Source organism: Protopterus annectens, chromosome 8.part0, assembly GCF_019279795.1.
Source record: "Protopterus annectens isolate FY-2018-M chromosome 8.part0, PAN1.0, whole genome shotgun sequence".
Classification (NCBI taxonomy): Eukaryota; Metazoa; Chordata; order Ceratodontiformes; family Protopteridae; genus Protopterus; species Protopterus annectens.
The window spans coordinates 1,300,543,066-1,300,559,793 of record NC_056741.1 but is presented as its reverse complement, the minus strand read 5'-3'; the positions used below and the strand labels follow the sequence as shown (position 1 = coordinate 1,300,559,793).

Below are 16,728 nucleotides of genomic sequence, written 5' to 3'. Positions count from 1 at the left end.
AAATGCCCTCGGGCAGATAGCCCAGTACCTACATATGAGCCTATTTTAAGAAGACCTGATGCTTCCGATCTTCAGGGATGTTTTTTTTTTTTTTTCAGGGAGTTTTATAAATACTGGTGGAACACCAGATACTACAACTCTCAACTTCTTTGCAGAAAAATTCAGCTTTTTCTTTTCCCGGTTAGGGGTCGCCACAGTCGATTACCTGTCTGTTCATGATTGGCAGTGGAGTTTTACAGTGTCAAGTTGCCAGCCCGGCACCCAATCTTCCATGGAAGACACACACACACAGTCATGCCTAGGGCCAATTTAGAGTGTCCAATCTACCTACAGCATGTCTTTGGAAGGAAACCGAAGCACCCAGAGGAAACCCACGCAACCACAGGAAGGACAAGCAGACTCTGCGCAGAATGCACCCCAGCCGAGGATCAAACCGGAGAACCTCTTGCTGTGAGGCGACAATGCTAACCGCTGCACCACCAGCACAATACAAAAATAATAGCAGAATAAATGCTCAAAATCAGGAACACATTTTAAATATTACTCCAATTCACTTAAAAAATAACACCTTTTGCATCAACATACATTTTTGGACAATAAGAGGTATAAACCTCTGAAGCCTGGAATTATTGATTGTCTGTATTCCTGAATGATTTATTAGCAAATCAAACTTTTTTATGAAGGACAGAGCAAAATCGGGGAAGGTCTCTGAAATCAGGGACAGTGACAGGAATGCATTACTCCTTACAGAGGTAAATAAAAGTGGCTTACCCCTACTGCTGTCTGATGACTGCTAAACAGCAGTCACCTATCTAGTATGCCGTATCAGTGTTGCAGTGTATTGCTATTGGCTGAAATAAGTACAAAACTGGTATTGCTATGGCTTTTGTGTGTGTTTGTATAAAATATCACTGATTTTTTATCCATGCATACACCTAATAATGCCAGGACACACATTCATCTTCAGGGTAACAGTGAAAAATGTAGCTAACAAGTAATTATATTTCAAAGGTTATACATAAAATATATCACAGAACATTCAGACACTTCAATCTTCAAAGAGTCTGGTAGTCCCCACTCCCCAGACTGTATAAATTAATATAGGGGCTCCCTTAATCATCCTTTATTGTGTGTGGGCCCCACTAAAGCTGTTGCTGGTTGGGGAAAAACTGAGAAAAAATGTATTCATTTTCTGATTACGCTCTTCAACCTTAACAGGGCTGATCCTGTTAGGATAAGCTGATAGTGACCTCTGCTCTCAACTGCACCCATTCTAATACCAGTCCTGCGTAGATGTATGTATGCAGAAAGCTGCTGTAGATTATAGAGGGGGGATTACTTCTTTAATTTTCATTACAGTATAATCATACAGGTGTGCACAATAAGGTCATTACAGCTTTTGTTTGGGCTGAGGACAGTGCAGTCATTGTTTCTTTTACTTTTCTCACACATCTCAGAGGTGTACAGAGAAGGTTACTATAGCTTTTGTAGGAGAAGTGTATACTGCCTAGGAGCAACAAACCTGATTACATTACTGTAATTATTTTTTTCTCTTTCCTCACAATCGCACTTCACACATGTACATAGGTAGCTGTCTATGGCATTTTGGGGTGAGGAGGGATGCTATGTATATGTGTGTCAGCACTCACTTGAAACACATGACTGTGGCAATGTAAACATCTGCTTTCATCCCAGTATAACATCAGAGGGATTCATGGGTTGTGACTGTCTTTTTTTTTTTGGGGGGGGGGTTAGGGAGGCAGGCCATACTCCCAGATTGGACCTATGTATATAAACAACAAATGCTTTGTTACTTTGTTGTGAGCTACTACTTTATCATCTTTGAATATTAAGCCTTGGGCACATCTTATGTCTTCCTTAAAATAAAAAGAAAATACTGAAATTATTTTCTTACTCATGGTTTTTGTTTAGGACATTATTGGATTAAAAGGTTGGGAAAATGCTCTAAAATGCATCCCAGAACACCTATAACCCTATGGCTTCATGGGCCCTGGCTTATCTGAGTTGTTTCCTAAATGGTTATCACTGTGCTGTCTTCATCAGGAAAGGTGTGCTGAAAGGATGCAAGGAAAACTTAAGTTGAACAGCAACACTAAATTTCTTTCCTTAATAATTTCTGTTCAAGCCATCATTGAATGAAAATATTATGTAAAAAGAAAAAAAAATACAAAGCACTTTAGAGCATACAGACAGCATTTCACCTAAGTCCAGACCTATACAATCAGTTGTTATTATGCACCACTGTTGTAGCTAAAGTGCCTTTGTATTGTAACAGCCCTGTAGCTACAGGTTAGTCTGTACATAACTACTTCCAAAACTTTGCAGCATGAACTAAAAGGCTGCTTTGGAGGAGGGGTGGCAGTGACAGGGTGATACTTTGACAGAAGTGCCTAGAGCCCCCCCAAAACTTGACATTTGCTGGGGACCCCCAAAATGCTAACACCAGCCCTGACTGGATGATGCAGCTCAAAAATATCGGAGTATTCCCTTTACTTGTCAGATCGTATAAACTTTTTAAAAAGGGAATGACACTTTTCTCCAGCATCTTTGTAAATGTAGTAGCGTAATGTGAAGACGTTTATATTAAGCCTCATACATCTCAACCTCTTAATGCAAGAAATCTGGACAAAGCCTAAAATAAGGGGGGGGGGGGGGACAACGGCTCAAAATAAGGGCATATTTTAAATATTACTTTTATAAACTTAGAATATTGCTAGAATAAAATGATTTGTGTTACCACGCATTTTCTGAAGGATATGAAATCTGAAACTTAAACCCATGTAACGCTTTAGTGACTTCAATCCTCAGTGATTTGCCAGAAAATTTTCGAATTTTATGTGGAACTGATCAAAAATATGAGGCAAAAATCTGGACGGTTGAGAGTTATGCCTGAGTGTCACCGTTTGCCAGTGCACAAATTAAATCAGCAGTAATGGAAAACATAACTCGTCTCGTGTAACTCATTACGAGGAACGCTCCTCGTTTGGTGTTAAAAAGTTCATGTTCCTCGTTGAAAGGCTCTGTCACACATTCATTGTTGGCAATTTTTAACCCATGCCCATTGCAAATTAAACTGTAGCCTATTCATTTATTAAAATACTTGTTCCGATTCCATGAGCTTCCTAATTGAAGTTGTTGGCAAACTGTCAGTAAGCGTTCGGCATTTTGCCCATTTGTTCCATTTTATGAGGTAGTGTTCCTCATTTAGGCGATGTAAGGTTCAGAGTTATAAAGCAAAAGCGTGATTATAATATTAACAATAATAGTAACAGCAGCATGGAGTGCAAAAGGAGAAGTAGAAGTAGAAGTACAAGTCCCCCCTCCCCTTTTAAATGTAAATCTTTTAACAGTCAGCCTATAAGTAACCACTTACTTCCTGGTTCTTTCCCGTCAGCTCACACTAAAAGAAATCGCAACCTCTGACAATCGTATGATGATCCGAACTTTTGCTTCAGGTTGCCCGCGTGTTTAGGTGTTTCCTCCGCGGGGAATGGGATCGTTAAACAATATAGTGGATCAGTGTGTAAAGCGGAGTTGTAATTACTGAGCAGGTAATGCTATTTTGTGCGTAATTTCACAGTTTTCTCCTCTCAGCCAAATCGGCTACCAGTACCTGCCTGAGACGTAGGCGGCGACGGCCAGTTCGGGCCACGTTATAGTATGAGGGTAACGGGGTTTGATAAATACAGTGAAGGAGCAGAATATGTGGAAGTGTTTTAAGGGTCTCTGGTCACATTTTATATTAGTATAGTACTAAGTTTTCATTTCTTTAAAGAAGGTATCGCAAAGGTGGAAATCACGCCCCTCAAATATGCAGGTATGGGTTGGTCTGTCATTTGACCTGGGCAATGTATGTGTTTCCGCAAGCTGAAAATTTTCGCAAGTAAAATACTACAAGGGGCATAATAGCCTGGGCCTGTTTACAGTATTTACCAGTTTTTGTTGTGGGGCTATATCTCTCAACTGTCCGGATTTTTTGCCTCATATTTTTGAACCGTTCTTCATAAAATTTATGGTTTTCTGTCAGATCGGTGAGGATCAAATTCATTAAATTATTACATACATTTGAATTTCAGATTTCATATCCTTCAGGAAATACATGCTAACACAAATCCTGTTATTTTAGCAATAACAGCAGTGATTAAAATCTGTCACTATGTTTTGGCCTTTGGTCCCCATTTGCTTTGTACAGATTTCTTGCGCTGACAGTTTGAGAGGCATTGGACTGCTGCTGTGCTAGCACCTTCCCCCATCTCCAAATGATTATCGTCTTATGTTATAGCTAATAGCTGTGAACAGAAAATAAAGGATGATATATAAGAAGATATATATTTTGTTAATCAACTGATATACACCACACCATGCTTAAAAGAATTACACCAGTCTTCAGAAATATGTTCTACCACCAAAATGTCTTGATAGGATCAAACATTGTGGTGTATTTTTGGTTTTCATCTATATAAATGATTTGGGTAAATCTTAAGTTACCACCCGTAACTTAAAAAAAATTAAGGTTCTCTGCATCTTGTCTTGTATATTGCTCCGTATGCACATGATAGTCTGTAAACTTAAAGTGGATGTGTATCTTGAGCTTTATGGTGTGCGTATGCACATGATAGTCTGTAAACTTAAAGTGGATGTGTATCTTGAGCTTTATGGTGTGTTTTGTCCCTGTTAAGTCAAAAAGGAGTAGGTACAAATGATAAATCGAAAATGTTTAACAGATGTTTATTTACAGCCTTGGTGAATGCAATCCTAAGAGCTCTGGCAGCATTAAGAGCATGAGATTTAACAACCTGCATTTTATAGTCTAGGTTTTCATTTCCTTAGTCTCCTTTTGCCTACCGTGTAACTGAGCAAGGCATTTATTTAGACAATGCTTCTGGACTGAGCCTGAAAAATGTCTGTGTGAGTCTGTGCTCTACTCTGGTTATCAATGCAGATAAATCGGAGACAGCATAAAGAGGGCTACATTCTCTTATTGAATAGCACATTACTGCTTTATTTTCTGCTAACATCAAACACTGAATAACATATTTTCAGTAGGTTACTTTTATGATAAAACAATATTTTCAGTAGGTTACTTTTATGATAAAACAATAAGCAGCAGAATTTCTGAACATGCATTTTTATATATGTACGTTATGCTGTACATCTTCCTCTTGCTTCGTGGTAATGGTGTAACAGCATCCTTTGAGTCATCCTACTTAGTGTAGTTTCACACTTCTCCTTTGAAGTAACATTCTCCTTTTCTTTATAAATCCTGATCAGAATGTGTTTTCATAGTAATCTATCTACTGTTGTTTCAAAAGACACATCTATAATTTTTTCATTTATCCTTTTGCTGTTTTTACTGCATGTTCCCCTATTCCACTCTTTGAAGGATGACAGCAAGTGGAAGTAATAATAAAGATAAGTAATTTGAATATTTTTATTGTTCTTTTTATAAAGCTTGCTGTTTTTTTACTTATAAATGATGCAGTATTGTGCATTATGACAAATTTTGGAATTCTAAAAATTCTGAAACTTGTCTTCAATAGCTGTGGCAGAAAACATCGTGATGTTGTTTTATGGTACACATCCATCCACTTTGAATACTTTATGCATAATAACCAGAAACATTTTTTTCAGAGAAACAGACCAGAAGAATCAATACAATGCTTTTCCCCTGACATTTTTTTCTACTTATATTCCCACTGATAAAATAACAGTACCAGGGTGTCTGTTGTGTTATTGACATGTATATTAAGTAGCTACTACCATATTAGTATAATAATTTATTGTATTTTATGACAGAGATTGTACGACTGGCCAGAACTCATTTAGAGCAGATGTCTGCAGAGAAAACTCCACAATAATACAAATAAAGATTGTGATACAACTGAAGAATCTTCTTCTTTCGGCTTTTTCCGGTTAGGGGTTGCCACAGCGGATCACCTGTCCGCTCATGATTGGCAGGGAGTTTTACAGTGTCAGTTGCAAAAAACAGATTAAGTACAGTCTATATAAATATTTTGCTAGGTTGTACACTTTTAAAGACAGTTTAGTTTTTGAATCATTATTATATGGTTCATTTTTATACAGCAAGATTGGAGATGAGTATATGTAAATTATCATTTATGTATGTGTAGTACTGTCCTAAAATGGTAACAGTTTTGCTTGCCATATACACCTAGGTGTTGATGGTTTAATGAGTTAACTAGTGTGCTGAGAGGATAGGTTAGCTAGTATAGACGTAAACACTTTATAATCATGGTTTAAAATTGAAACCGGTCTATATGAAGCTGGGTATGATAGATTTGTATTGTCTTTAATATAGCAACCACAGCTTTCTTCCAAGATGTTGGTGCTTCCCCTTCTTTTAAATGCTGTTAAACAGTCTTCCTGATCTTTATCAGTTTCTTCCCTGCTAAATTCCAAACTTTTAAACTTCCATATGAATTTATACATCACCAATTTTATCTCATCTCCTCCTGCTTTGACTGTTTGTTGACTTTTTGTTGTCACGCCTCTTCTTCCTCTAACCTTGGCATAATTGTGTTTTCCATAAAAATTCCATTTGTGCTGTTTCTTGATTTTCATATTTCTCTGCTTTGTACAAATTTTCATGACATTTTTGAAGTATCTGTAATACCTCCAGATGATCTCGTGTTATTTTTCTGGTTGCAGGTTCCCTAAGTTTGGTGACAGCTTTTTCTAGTTTCTGTTGCTTAAGTTGTTATGCTAAAAGTTTTTGTGCTCTGGAGTTGTCAGAAAATAGTTGCTTTAACACCAATCCTTCTAGACTCCTACAAATTATTCATATACTCCCTTATCTTCTCTTTAGCACTCTTCATTTGCACTTCTTGTTCTGTGAATTACCCCTTATTCTGCAATTCTTTAAACTTTGTCATCCACTCTAAGTAATTCCTTTTACTTCATAACGGTATCTTTCTCTTTTATTTCTACTGTAGTTTAAACCTAATTTTTATTATTCCACTCACTAACTATAACTTCTGAACATATTTCTATTTTCCTAATAACTCTTGAATAATTTCCACTACCCATTCCTTAATTTTAACAGGTATGTGGGAAAGCACCAGTGTCTCATTTTTACTTTATCACCCTTCATTTTATCTTAGTTTTATCAAGTCATGATCTGAAATACTTATTGGTTGTGTGTTGAAGCTTTCAATTAAATGCACATGTTTCTGTGAAATTACTTTGGGGAATAATACATAAAATCTGTCCATGTTCTTATCACTGAATTCACATCTTCTACACCAAATATTTTCATAAATTTGTTCAGAAATCTACCCTTTTTGTTATATTTTTCCCTTCTGATAATCATTATTATTGCAAATAATGTTTCACTCCCTACCTATGAGTAATATGCTGAAATCCAATTACTTCTCCCAAGTCTTGCTTAAGCTCCATAATAGCAGTTTATGGCAGAATATAAATATATGCAAGCTTAATGCTCTTCCTTTGCTAATAGCCCTTTACTACCAAAAATGTGCCATTGTTGTCTTTTTCCCCTCTTCTATCACCATTGGAGTCCCTCTAACAATTAGTGTAATTACCCCCTTTTTCCTTTGTCCTTGATATTCTGAATATCTGTCCAGAAATCCTTTCTTTGTCAAATTCACATGTTCATTTCTTTTAAATGTGCCTCATGCAGCATTGCTTTGTGCACTTTGCATTTTTTAATATAATTTAATACTCTTTCCTTCTTGCCTATACATGTAAGGCATTTATGTTCCAAGATAATATGGATACAGTAGCCATTTTGATGAAAACTATTGTCCCCACCTATTGTGACAGTTTTTTGAATGTGTATTTACAACCTTTGTGTTACATGCAAACAATAATGTTTGGCAGGCTGATCTTTTATACAGTTGCTCCTTCTCATTTCCATTTGAACGTGTCACATTTTTCAAGATTTTGTGTCTTAATGTAAACCCTCAAAAACAAAAAAAACTAAATACATTTTTAGAACATCCTCAACCTTTAACTTAGAGCAAACAAACAAAATTATGTTCTTCTTCAAAAATTGAAGTTTAACCCCAGATAGAAATAGTTGCACCAAAGCAGCACAACGGCTACACCCATAGGCATTACCTAACCTAAAATTCAGGTTACCCATGCTAGAGCACATGGTATAGCCTGTGTTCCCACTTACAGTGATTATTGTCTGTTCTTTTCTTATCTCCATTTCCCTCCCAGACGTGAAAAACATTTTGTATGGCTTCAGAAAACATCAAGTTTTAGAAAAGTGCACTGGATGTATTTAAATCAAACTAAATTGTACACTGTTGTATTAAATGCATTAAAATAATAAGGCTACTATGGAAGCTGCTGTCTCTTCGCTTCCCATAATTTCAAACTTTATTTTTCACTGAATAGATTGCCATTGTACCGTTACATTTTGCATTGCTCCCAGCAAAGAATGCTTAGAACTCTCAAGATTAATAGCTTGCACATGCAGACAGCTCATCTCCGTGCAGAAACAGTTAGCAATGCATTTTTGTAAATTTCACTCATAACAGGATGTACATGTGCCTTCAGCTGCAGACTTTTTGACTCCCACTAAACATTTGGTAATGAAAAAAAAGCTGATGTTTTTGTAGATATAAGAAACTTGTCACTTTTTCATGGGTTTCATCATTTTATCTTGTTTTTCAAGCGTACTTGCTTATAAAAAAAACACTCAGTGATAGCTTAAGACAGTGGTATTAATCTAGATGTTCACCCTTGTAAAATAAGAGAAATGTCTTAGTTCTACATACAGTATAATACAGTGCACTTTCACACCCCATCACCACCACAGCAGCCCAAGATCACAGCATATTAACATTAAACTTTTTTATTCGGCCTTTTTTCTCGTTATACTGTAAAATCTATATTTCTTGCAACTAAAAAAGTACTTGTTTACATTAATATCTTTAACACATATATTAGTCACTGAAAAGCCCCCCCCCACATTTTAAAATACCCATGCTTGAACACTACAAACACTAATTTACTCTATATAACATGCAGTTTATATAATGAAGTATTTTATACAAATACTACTAAGAAGAAAATATGTTTTACTTACAGTTATCCTTTTCCCTTCTGGTGTCCTAAGTATTAAATACATAAAGTAGGGATATATTTTTCAGTCCACCCACAAGTTTAACAATGTCATCAAAAGTCCAGTCTTTCTCAGCCATTTTTCTTGCAAAGCCATATTTCACAGATGTGATTGATGCTTTATATTCTTGCATTTATTTACTAATTTCAGTATTGTTGGTCTTCTTCCTGTTCATCTCCATCTCCTAACACTAGACCGTTGTTCAAGTCCAAAGTTCTCCTGATTTTTCTAAAAGTGTTTGTTTTTTTCTCTCTCTCAAGTATTTTTCTTTGGAACTTTGGAAAAGGTTTCACTGGCAAAGTCTTTCTGTGAGCTTTATTATCTGAAGAATGAGAAGCAGAATTCCCTTCTGTTTCCTAGCTAACTTTTTGATGAACTTTTTTATTTCCTCCTTAGCATGTTCTGCATCCAAAAATAACCTTGATCCTTCCAGAAAAATATTGTGACGACAGCTGGATAAAGCAGCTTGAATTTCACACCTGCTTCTCAACATTCTCCGATTGCTGTGGTAAATTTGCTTCTCATCTTCTTTATGTACAGTGAATAGTCATTTTCCACAAACACTGCTCTCAGCAATTTTTAATACTTTTCCTTTCTTCCACAGTTTTGTTAGGATCCACTCTTTCTGCTGCTATGATTATGTCTTTACTAATATAGGTCATTTCTACTTTCTCATGGCCGGGTTTGACGCATACACTCCATGCACCCTTTCAATTAACAGATCCTGTGTGGAATACCAGTCTAGTTGCTTTTTGTGCTTCCATAAAATTAATGCAGTTTGTTCCTTCCAGTTTTTTGTGGTATAGCAGACAATAACAGATTTTCTCTGCACACTCTGCCTTTTAACTACCATCTCTTGAAACAGCTGTTCTTTAGAAGTCTCATACTCAGCCAGACCTTTCTTCATTTCAGCCTCTGATTTGTAGCAGTTTTATCAGTTTATCTGAATAGCTAGTCAGTACTTCTTCTGGTTTCCAACCTTTTGTTGTTTGAGTTGATATATTTCCTCAGTTTCATTTATTTTAAACACCTCTGAGTACACTTGATTTATTTTTCCCTATAAATTACTGGAAGCCATCTCTTCTACCAAAGCTGAATATTGAACTGCTTTTTACTGAACAGCTGCAGGAGTCTTCCCAACCAATGTTTTCTCTTCACCTTTTCTGGTTGATTTTCTTTTAGATTCTCTAAATTTATTCTTTGCTGGTATCCAGACAGTATACATAGTAGACAGTAACTGGATTTTACTCAAGCTGACAATATCACTGGCTCTTATTTCTCAGTTTCTTTTTTTTCACACTGGGATAGATGAAATGAAGTTGTTGATCAGTGTGCAACCATCTCTGAAGTCCACTATTTGCATGTGTTTTTGTACTATTTGCATGCCGTTGAGGAATATGATGGAGATAGGGGTCCACGTGTTCTTGGCAATGGCTAAGCCACTGATCTCACTGCCCACTGCCACATGACCAACATTACTTATGAGTGGAAAAAAAACACTATTTAAAACATTTCCCCTTTTACCCCATGATGTTGAGTCTCTGCCCCATACCTCCAGTCCCTATATATGGTTGTAATGTATTTGTACAAATGAACAAATGATCAGACTGTTTTGACATCACTCATAAAAGGGAGAGTGCACATATATAAGAGCAGGTTTGTGTAAGCATGAAAGGCAGTAGTGCAGAAGTGTCATTTTTATGTAGAATATGTTTAGTGGTCTATATAATTTATGGATGGTTTGTTATTTGTAGTATTTGCTTTGGGGAATCATTACTGATGTAGTTGACAATGTGCAGTGACATTGATGCCCATTTTTGGAGAGATTTCTTCCTTTTTCTTAAGTGGTGTGAGTTGTAGTTGATATATTTAAGTCTGAGGAGTGTGGGAGTGCAGATGCGTGCCTTCCCCTCCTCCCCAAAAGTGTTGGTGCTTTTGTTTATGCTGTAGTACGTTTTTGTGAATGTAACTGTTTTCCAAGTATTCTTTTTTTTTTTTGTTTTGGGATTATGTGAGTTTGGTGTTGTGTTCACTGTTTCATTTTTCACTTGTGTGATGGTTGCTCTTTGTGGTATTTGATGAAACAATCATATTTGTTTGTTTCCTGCAATATTTCATCAACCTGGTATTAAAGGAAATAAATGTATTCCCTTTCTTCCAAGTTGGTGTGACCTTTAGTACATTGAGATTGTAGTTGTGTAGTCAGAGACCTCATTTTTGAATGGGAAGGAGGGTTAATCGAGGTACAGCTCCACCTGCAAAAAATATTTCTGTTAGTATTTCTTTTAGTTTAGTGTTCCACTGTGGTCAGTTGCCAGCACTAAGACCATCCACAGCTAATCATGCATCATGTATCTGTTCATCAGTATGGATATTGGAATTGTCAGTGCTGCATGTTGATAGGCTTGGGCATCCCGCTTATGCAGTTCTTTGAGGCAGTTCTGCCCACTCATATCTAGCTTCAAGATGTCACTAACAAGAGATGTTTATCTTGTAAAAAACTTGAATAAAGTTAATGAGTTCAGAAAGAATATGAAAGAGAAGAAGGTGGTTTTAGTAAGTTAATTGTGTAGTGTATGTGGAGGTTGGAATATAGGTTCATATGTATTTACTGGGCTAGTGACCACAGGAGCCTTTTTAAGCCTAGCCATGCATCCCATATCTCTAAGTTCTGATACCCTTGATAAGTGTAAGCAGGGGTTTGTGAGATGAGACATTTATAGGCTACCTGTGTTCATTAGAGACATAGGTGCCAAACCAGGAATGAATTTCTGGTTTCCCATCCAATTGTCCAAGTTGCACTTGAACCGGATTAGGGAGGGACTGTGCTTCACATGGATGGGGAGCCTGTTCCATAGACTTGTTAGTCTCTGGGATACATAACTGTCTCTCTAGCAGGACCCATTAATATCACAGGCAAGGTTTAAGTCGTTAGAATGGGTAATTCTGGTGCTGTTTGATTTGTGGATATGCAGGAGGTCCATTAGAGTGGGGTCTGACAATGCCCTGTATGCCAGGCATAGATCTCCACTCAAAAGCCTGTAGGAGGCAGAATACAGGGATAGGGCCTTGAGGCAGTCTGCATAGGTCATTTTATTTATGCCCTGTATTCTTTTAGTGAGGAACCTCTGTGGATGTTCCAAATGTTGGATATGACTGGTTAGGTACATACCAAAGGGGGCATTGTATTCAAGGATAGGTCTGATGAATGCTGAATACTGTGGAACAATGACATCCTTGGACTTAGATGCCATACCTATGTTTATATGTTGTATAATATAGAATTATTGGGTTCCTATCAGAAGACCGAAGACATATTCTGTCGAATGCTTCTTGGTCGAACTTCAAATGTCGAAAATGCAAAATGACGAAGTGGCATGTAAGTGAATTATTTCCCTGGGAAAGAAGTCGCTTGGCCGCTTCTGTCACTTTGCCGTTTTTGGCACTGTAGTGCGATCTCGGAGTTGGTATATTTAACTAGGGTTGGGTGTGGGGGGCAAAGCCCCCCACTTAAAATAGGTATTTTTTATTTTTTTGTTTGCTTTTTTTTTGGGAAACAGCAATTTTTTTCCCTGGGAAAAAAATCGCTGTTCTGGTAGTTTGCTCTTTTTAGTTTTCAATGTTTTGGGGTCGATATAACAGCGTTCTGTCTTTTGTTTGCTGTTATAATATAGACCCAAATTATTTCCTCACCACTGTAGATACATGATGGTCAAAGGCTAGATTACTTTCTGTGTGTAATCCTAAGTCCCTGACTGCTAGGTCAACTCTGAGGGGTGTGTTGTCAATATGATAGTTACCAGGGGATGGATGACTTCCCAAAGGATACTATTACGCATTTCTTGGCATTTAGTTTTAGTCCATGGCTCTGACACCATTTGCTTGTCTGTCAGTCCCTCCTGGGGGACATTTGTGTCAGTGTGAGATTCAGTGACAGCTCCTAATTTGCAATCATCTGCAAATTTAGTCAGCCAGGGACCTCTGACATTGGCTTTGACATCTGAGAAGTAAATGCTAAAAAGGAGCGGTCCAAGGACTGATCCATGAGGGACTCCACTTGCGACTAGCCTCTTTGTAGAGGCGGACTCCCCAATTCTAACTTCCTGGGTCCTGTCTGTGAGCCAGTTGGCTTTTCACCAGGTGACATACGGATTTATACCTAACCTCTTGAGTTTGTCAACAATGCCTGAGTGGGTTATTGTGTCAGATGCCTTGGTCAGGTCAAGGTAGGCAGTGTGAGTGATTTTGCCCTCATCCATTGTTTTGGTGACCTTCTCAAAGAAGTCCATCAGGTTGAGTAGGCATGATCTGCCCTTGACTAAACCAAACTGGGTTGGGTCCAATGTCTGGAGGTTTACTATATCTCTGTTGATCATGTCCGTGATAATTCTTTCCATGGCTTTACATGCAAGACTAGTGAGACTTATGGGTCTGCAGTTCCCAGGGTCTGTAGATGACCCACCTTTGTGCAGAAGGATGACTGTTGCCTTTCTCCATTCATGAGGCATAAAACCTGTTTGGAGGCTACAGTTGGATAGTAATTCCAGAGGCCCTGATAGTTCATGTTTCATGGTATTTAGAAGGGCATCCTGGGATATTGTCTGGGCCTATTGATGCAGTGTTCTTTGTCTTAGAGAGAGCATTAAATACCTGTTCCCTAGTGAGAGCATTAAATACCTGTTCCCTAGTGATAGTAGGGGGAGTTATATTTGATGATATTTCCTGAGGGAAGGTTGAGGGGGAGAGAGGGGTAAAGTTGGAGCTGAATTTATCAGCCAGGAGGTTTGCTATGTCTTCTGGCTCGGTATAGGTGTCTCCATTTACAATGAGCTCTGCACACAATTGTGTATTGCCTTTGAGGTTGCAGACATAGCTAAAAAAACTTTGTGACTGTCCTTGGCCTGGGAGGCCAAACTTGCCTGAAATTTGGCTTTGGAAAACTTTATTTGTCCTCTGCGTTGTTTGTTTAGTTTGATGAGAGTACTTTTATCCTGCTGGGTGCTGCACCTCCTAATTTTTGCCATGATTTTCTTCCTCCTGTTATACAGCCTATTGATTTTGTGATTCCACCAGGGTGGCTTGTTTTTTGAGTTAGTTCTGTACTTCTTCCTTGTGGGTACAGCTGCCTCTATGCAGCTGTTAACTTGCTTGTACAGGGTTTGTGTGAACAGTTCTGCATAAACAGCAGTGTTCTCAGGGTTTATGGGGGCTTGAAATTTTCGCAGGGTCTCACTTAGTAGGAGTTTAGCCTTAGAATAGTTCCTGAATATTCCAGGTTTAGCTGGGGGGGGGGGGTCCAGCTTTTATTTTTACTTCAAAGGAGACCATTTTGTGGACTGAACTTACCAGGAAAGGCGTTACAGTAGGGGGTGTGCAGCACTTTCCCATATTAGTGAGGACCAGATCCAGTGTGGTTGCACCCCTGGTTGGTGTATTGACTATCTGGGTCAGAGAGTTTGTGTTTACAAAATCCAGGAATCTCTCTGTGCATGTATGTTTGGTGTTGTATAGGAATCCCAGTTAATAGTCATACAGGGGGGTCCTATAGGAACTGGTATTGGATTTTGCCTGTGGTCTTTGGAACATGGAGCAGCTCAGGTGCATTGTCCTGTTTGACCAGCCTTGAAGTATATTTATCTTTGATGTAAATAGAGACACCTCCACCTTTAGTCCCTGCCTGTGAAGTAGCTGGCCTAAATGTGTGGAATGCATTATAACATAGTACTGTTGGTGTGCTCTCAGCAGCTTTATACCATGTCTTAGTGACCACACAGACATCAGCATTCTCTAGGGTAAAGAGAACTTTTTGGGAGTGGAGTTTTTTTGTTTAGACTCCTAGCACTGACTAGTGATACCTTTAGATTTTCTTGGTTTTGATTTGCTATATCAGAAGTATGCCCAGTTTGGCATTGCCTAAAAAAGGCACTATGGGGGAAGACAATGTTTTAGCTAATATTTGAAAGCCTAGAGGGGAGATGTGCAGACCATCCCTGGCAAAGCAACATGGTCTGTTGACCATCTTCTTCCATGCTGATAAATATTGCACCCCTTGGAATAACACCAGAAAGTAAGTCAATTATTAAAGTCAATCATCTTTTGTTCATATTGTGGCATCATCATTGAAAAAGGTAAAATGCTGCTCAATGCTAGGCTCATACGAGCCTGAGACACATATTCCAAGAGCTCCATGATGTCTCTCTTCATATAGTCTAGGGAGGTACATCTTGGGTCATTCACTCCCACATGGACTATGAGTCATATTGGTAATTGTGGTCCAGTGACCTTAGTGCCTGTGTAATATGGCAGATCCTAGCCCCTGATAAGCGACTGACTGACTTTTTCCTTACTCAGCCTAGTGAGAGGGACATCACTGTGCCTCATGATGGAGTCTCCAGTGACTAAAATGTTGGATTGTGTGGTAGCTTGCTTATGGGCTTAGAGGTAGAGGCTTCATGAGATGTAGCTGTATGTGTTGATGTGGGTGTTGTTTTAAAAGAGTGCATTTGGGGCTGCTCTAGGTATTTGTTATGTGTACTTCATCTAGGATGTCTTTCTGGTTTAGGAAAGTTACAGTTAAGTGCCTCAGCATGTGTGGGTCGATATGTCTGCTTTGAATGTACGTAATGGGTACAGCGTGTGTACTACTGACAATCTTATTGACATTAAGAGTACCTTTATGTGAGAGCTTTGCCTCCAGTGACATTTCCCTACCTGTATGTAAAATTTATTGAATTTGAAGGTTGTGTTATGCTTAGTTGCATTTCAGAGGGGACAAGGTTAGGCTTTTTCTATCATTTTGATAGCTGGGAAATGTTAGAACACAAAGCTTTGAGAAGTTAGCTGTGCTGTTGTTACTCTTTAATAGCTGCGATTGTTTGGATTTCTGAGGATTGTTTTTTACTTGGGCTTTAAAGTTCACAGCAGTGGGTAACATTATCCTGAACTTTCTCTTGATAGTTTGCCATTTTAGTAGGTTGTCATGTGGTTGCTTTAGCACATCTGTTTATGGGTCTGGAGAGTTCAGAATATTGAGAAATAGTTTTTAAAGTATTATATGGCTTCATCAAGTTGTACAGTTTTTAGAGTGAGCCAAATGCTGTTCTTTTATTGGAAAAATGTAACTGTATTAAACCATAAAAACTAAACAATAAAAGTGGCATTTTAAAAATACAGTTCAGCTCTGCAGTTAAACAAAATTTAGCATTTTTATGACCTCATATCTTTCTTGCTGTCTCAGAACCCTATCCTCTGTTCGTTTTTACAGGAATTTTCAGGCTTTACTCAGTACAGATCTTCTGTCAAGTGGTGGTCCCTGCAGTCATTCTATAACTTTCTGTTACTGACTAGAAGCTTTTCTGTCCATACAAGTGCATGTTTACACTCCACTCTCATTCTGGTCTAAATCTATTCATCTCTTTTTGCCTTATACCTACTGTAATTTAATTTGCTTGACTAACACTCCTTTGTCAACATAGGATTGACATAGTTTCTGTAGCCAGTCAACCCACAGGGTTAATTTTTACTTTCTCAACAAAGTTTAGTTTGTTTAATAACTGTAATCAGCTGCTTGTACAGTTCTTTAAGGTATCTGT

General features: G+C 38.0%; 2 protein-coding genes across 2 annotated transcripts in view; one reads left to right on the top strand and one right to left on the bottom strand.

Moving 5' to 3' along the window:
* The window catches only part of LOC122809369 (cryptochrome-2-like), a 321,493-nt gene extending 318,020 nt beyond the window's left edge, over positions 1-3,473 (bottom strand). Inside the window, exon 1 of the mRNA XM_044080815.1 lies at positions 3,395-3,473. The gene's annotated coding sequence lies outside the window, so the exon portion shown is untranslated. The remainder of the gene's footprint in view (positions 1-3,394) is intronic.
* The window catches only part of LOC122809370 (TIR domain containing adaptor protein), a 300,348-nt gene continuing 287,055 nt past the window's right edge, over positions 3,436-16,728 (top strand). Inside the window, exon 1 of the mRNA XM_044080816.1 lies at positions 3,436-3,572. The gene's annotated coding sequence lies outside the window, so the exon portion shown is untranslated. The remainder of the gene's footprint in view (positions 3,573-16,728) is intronic.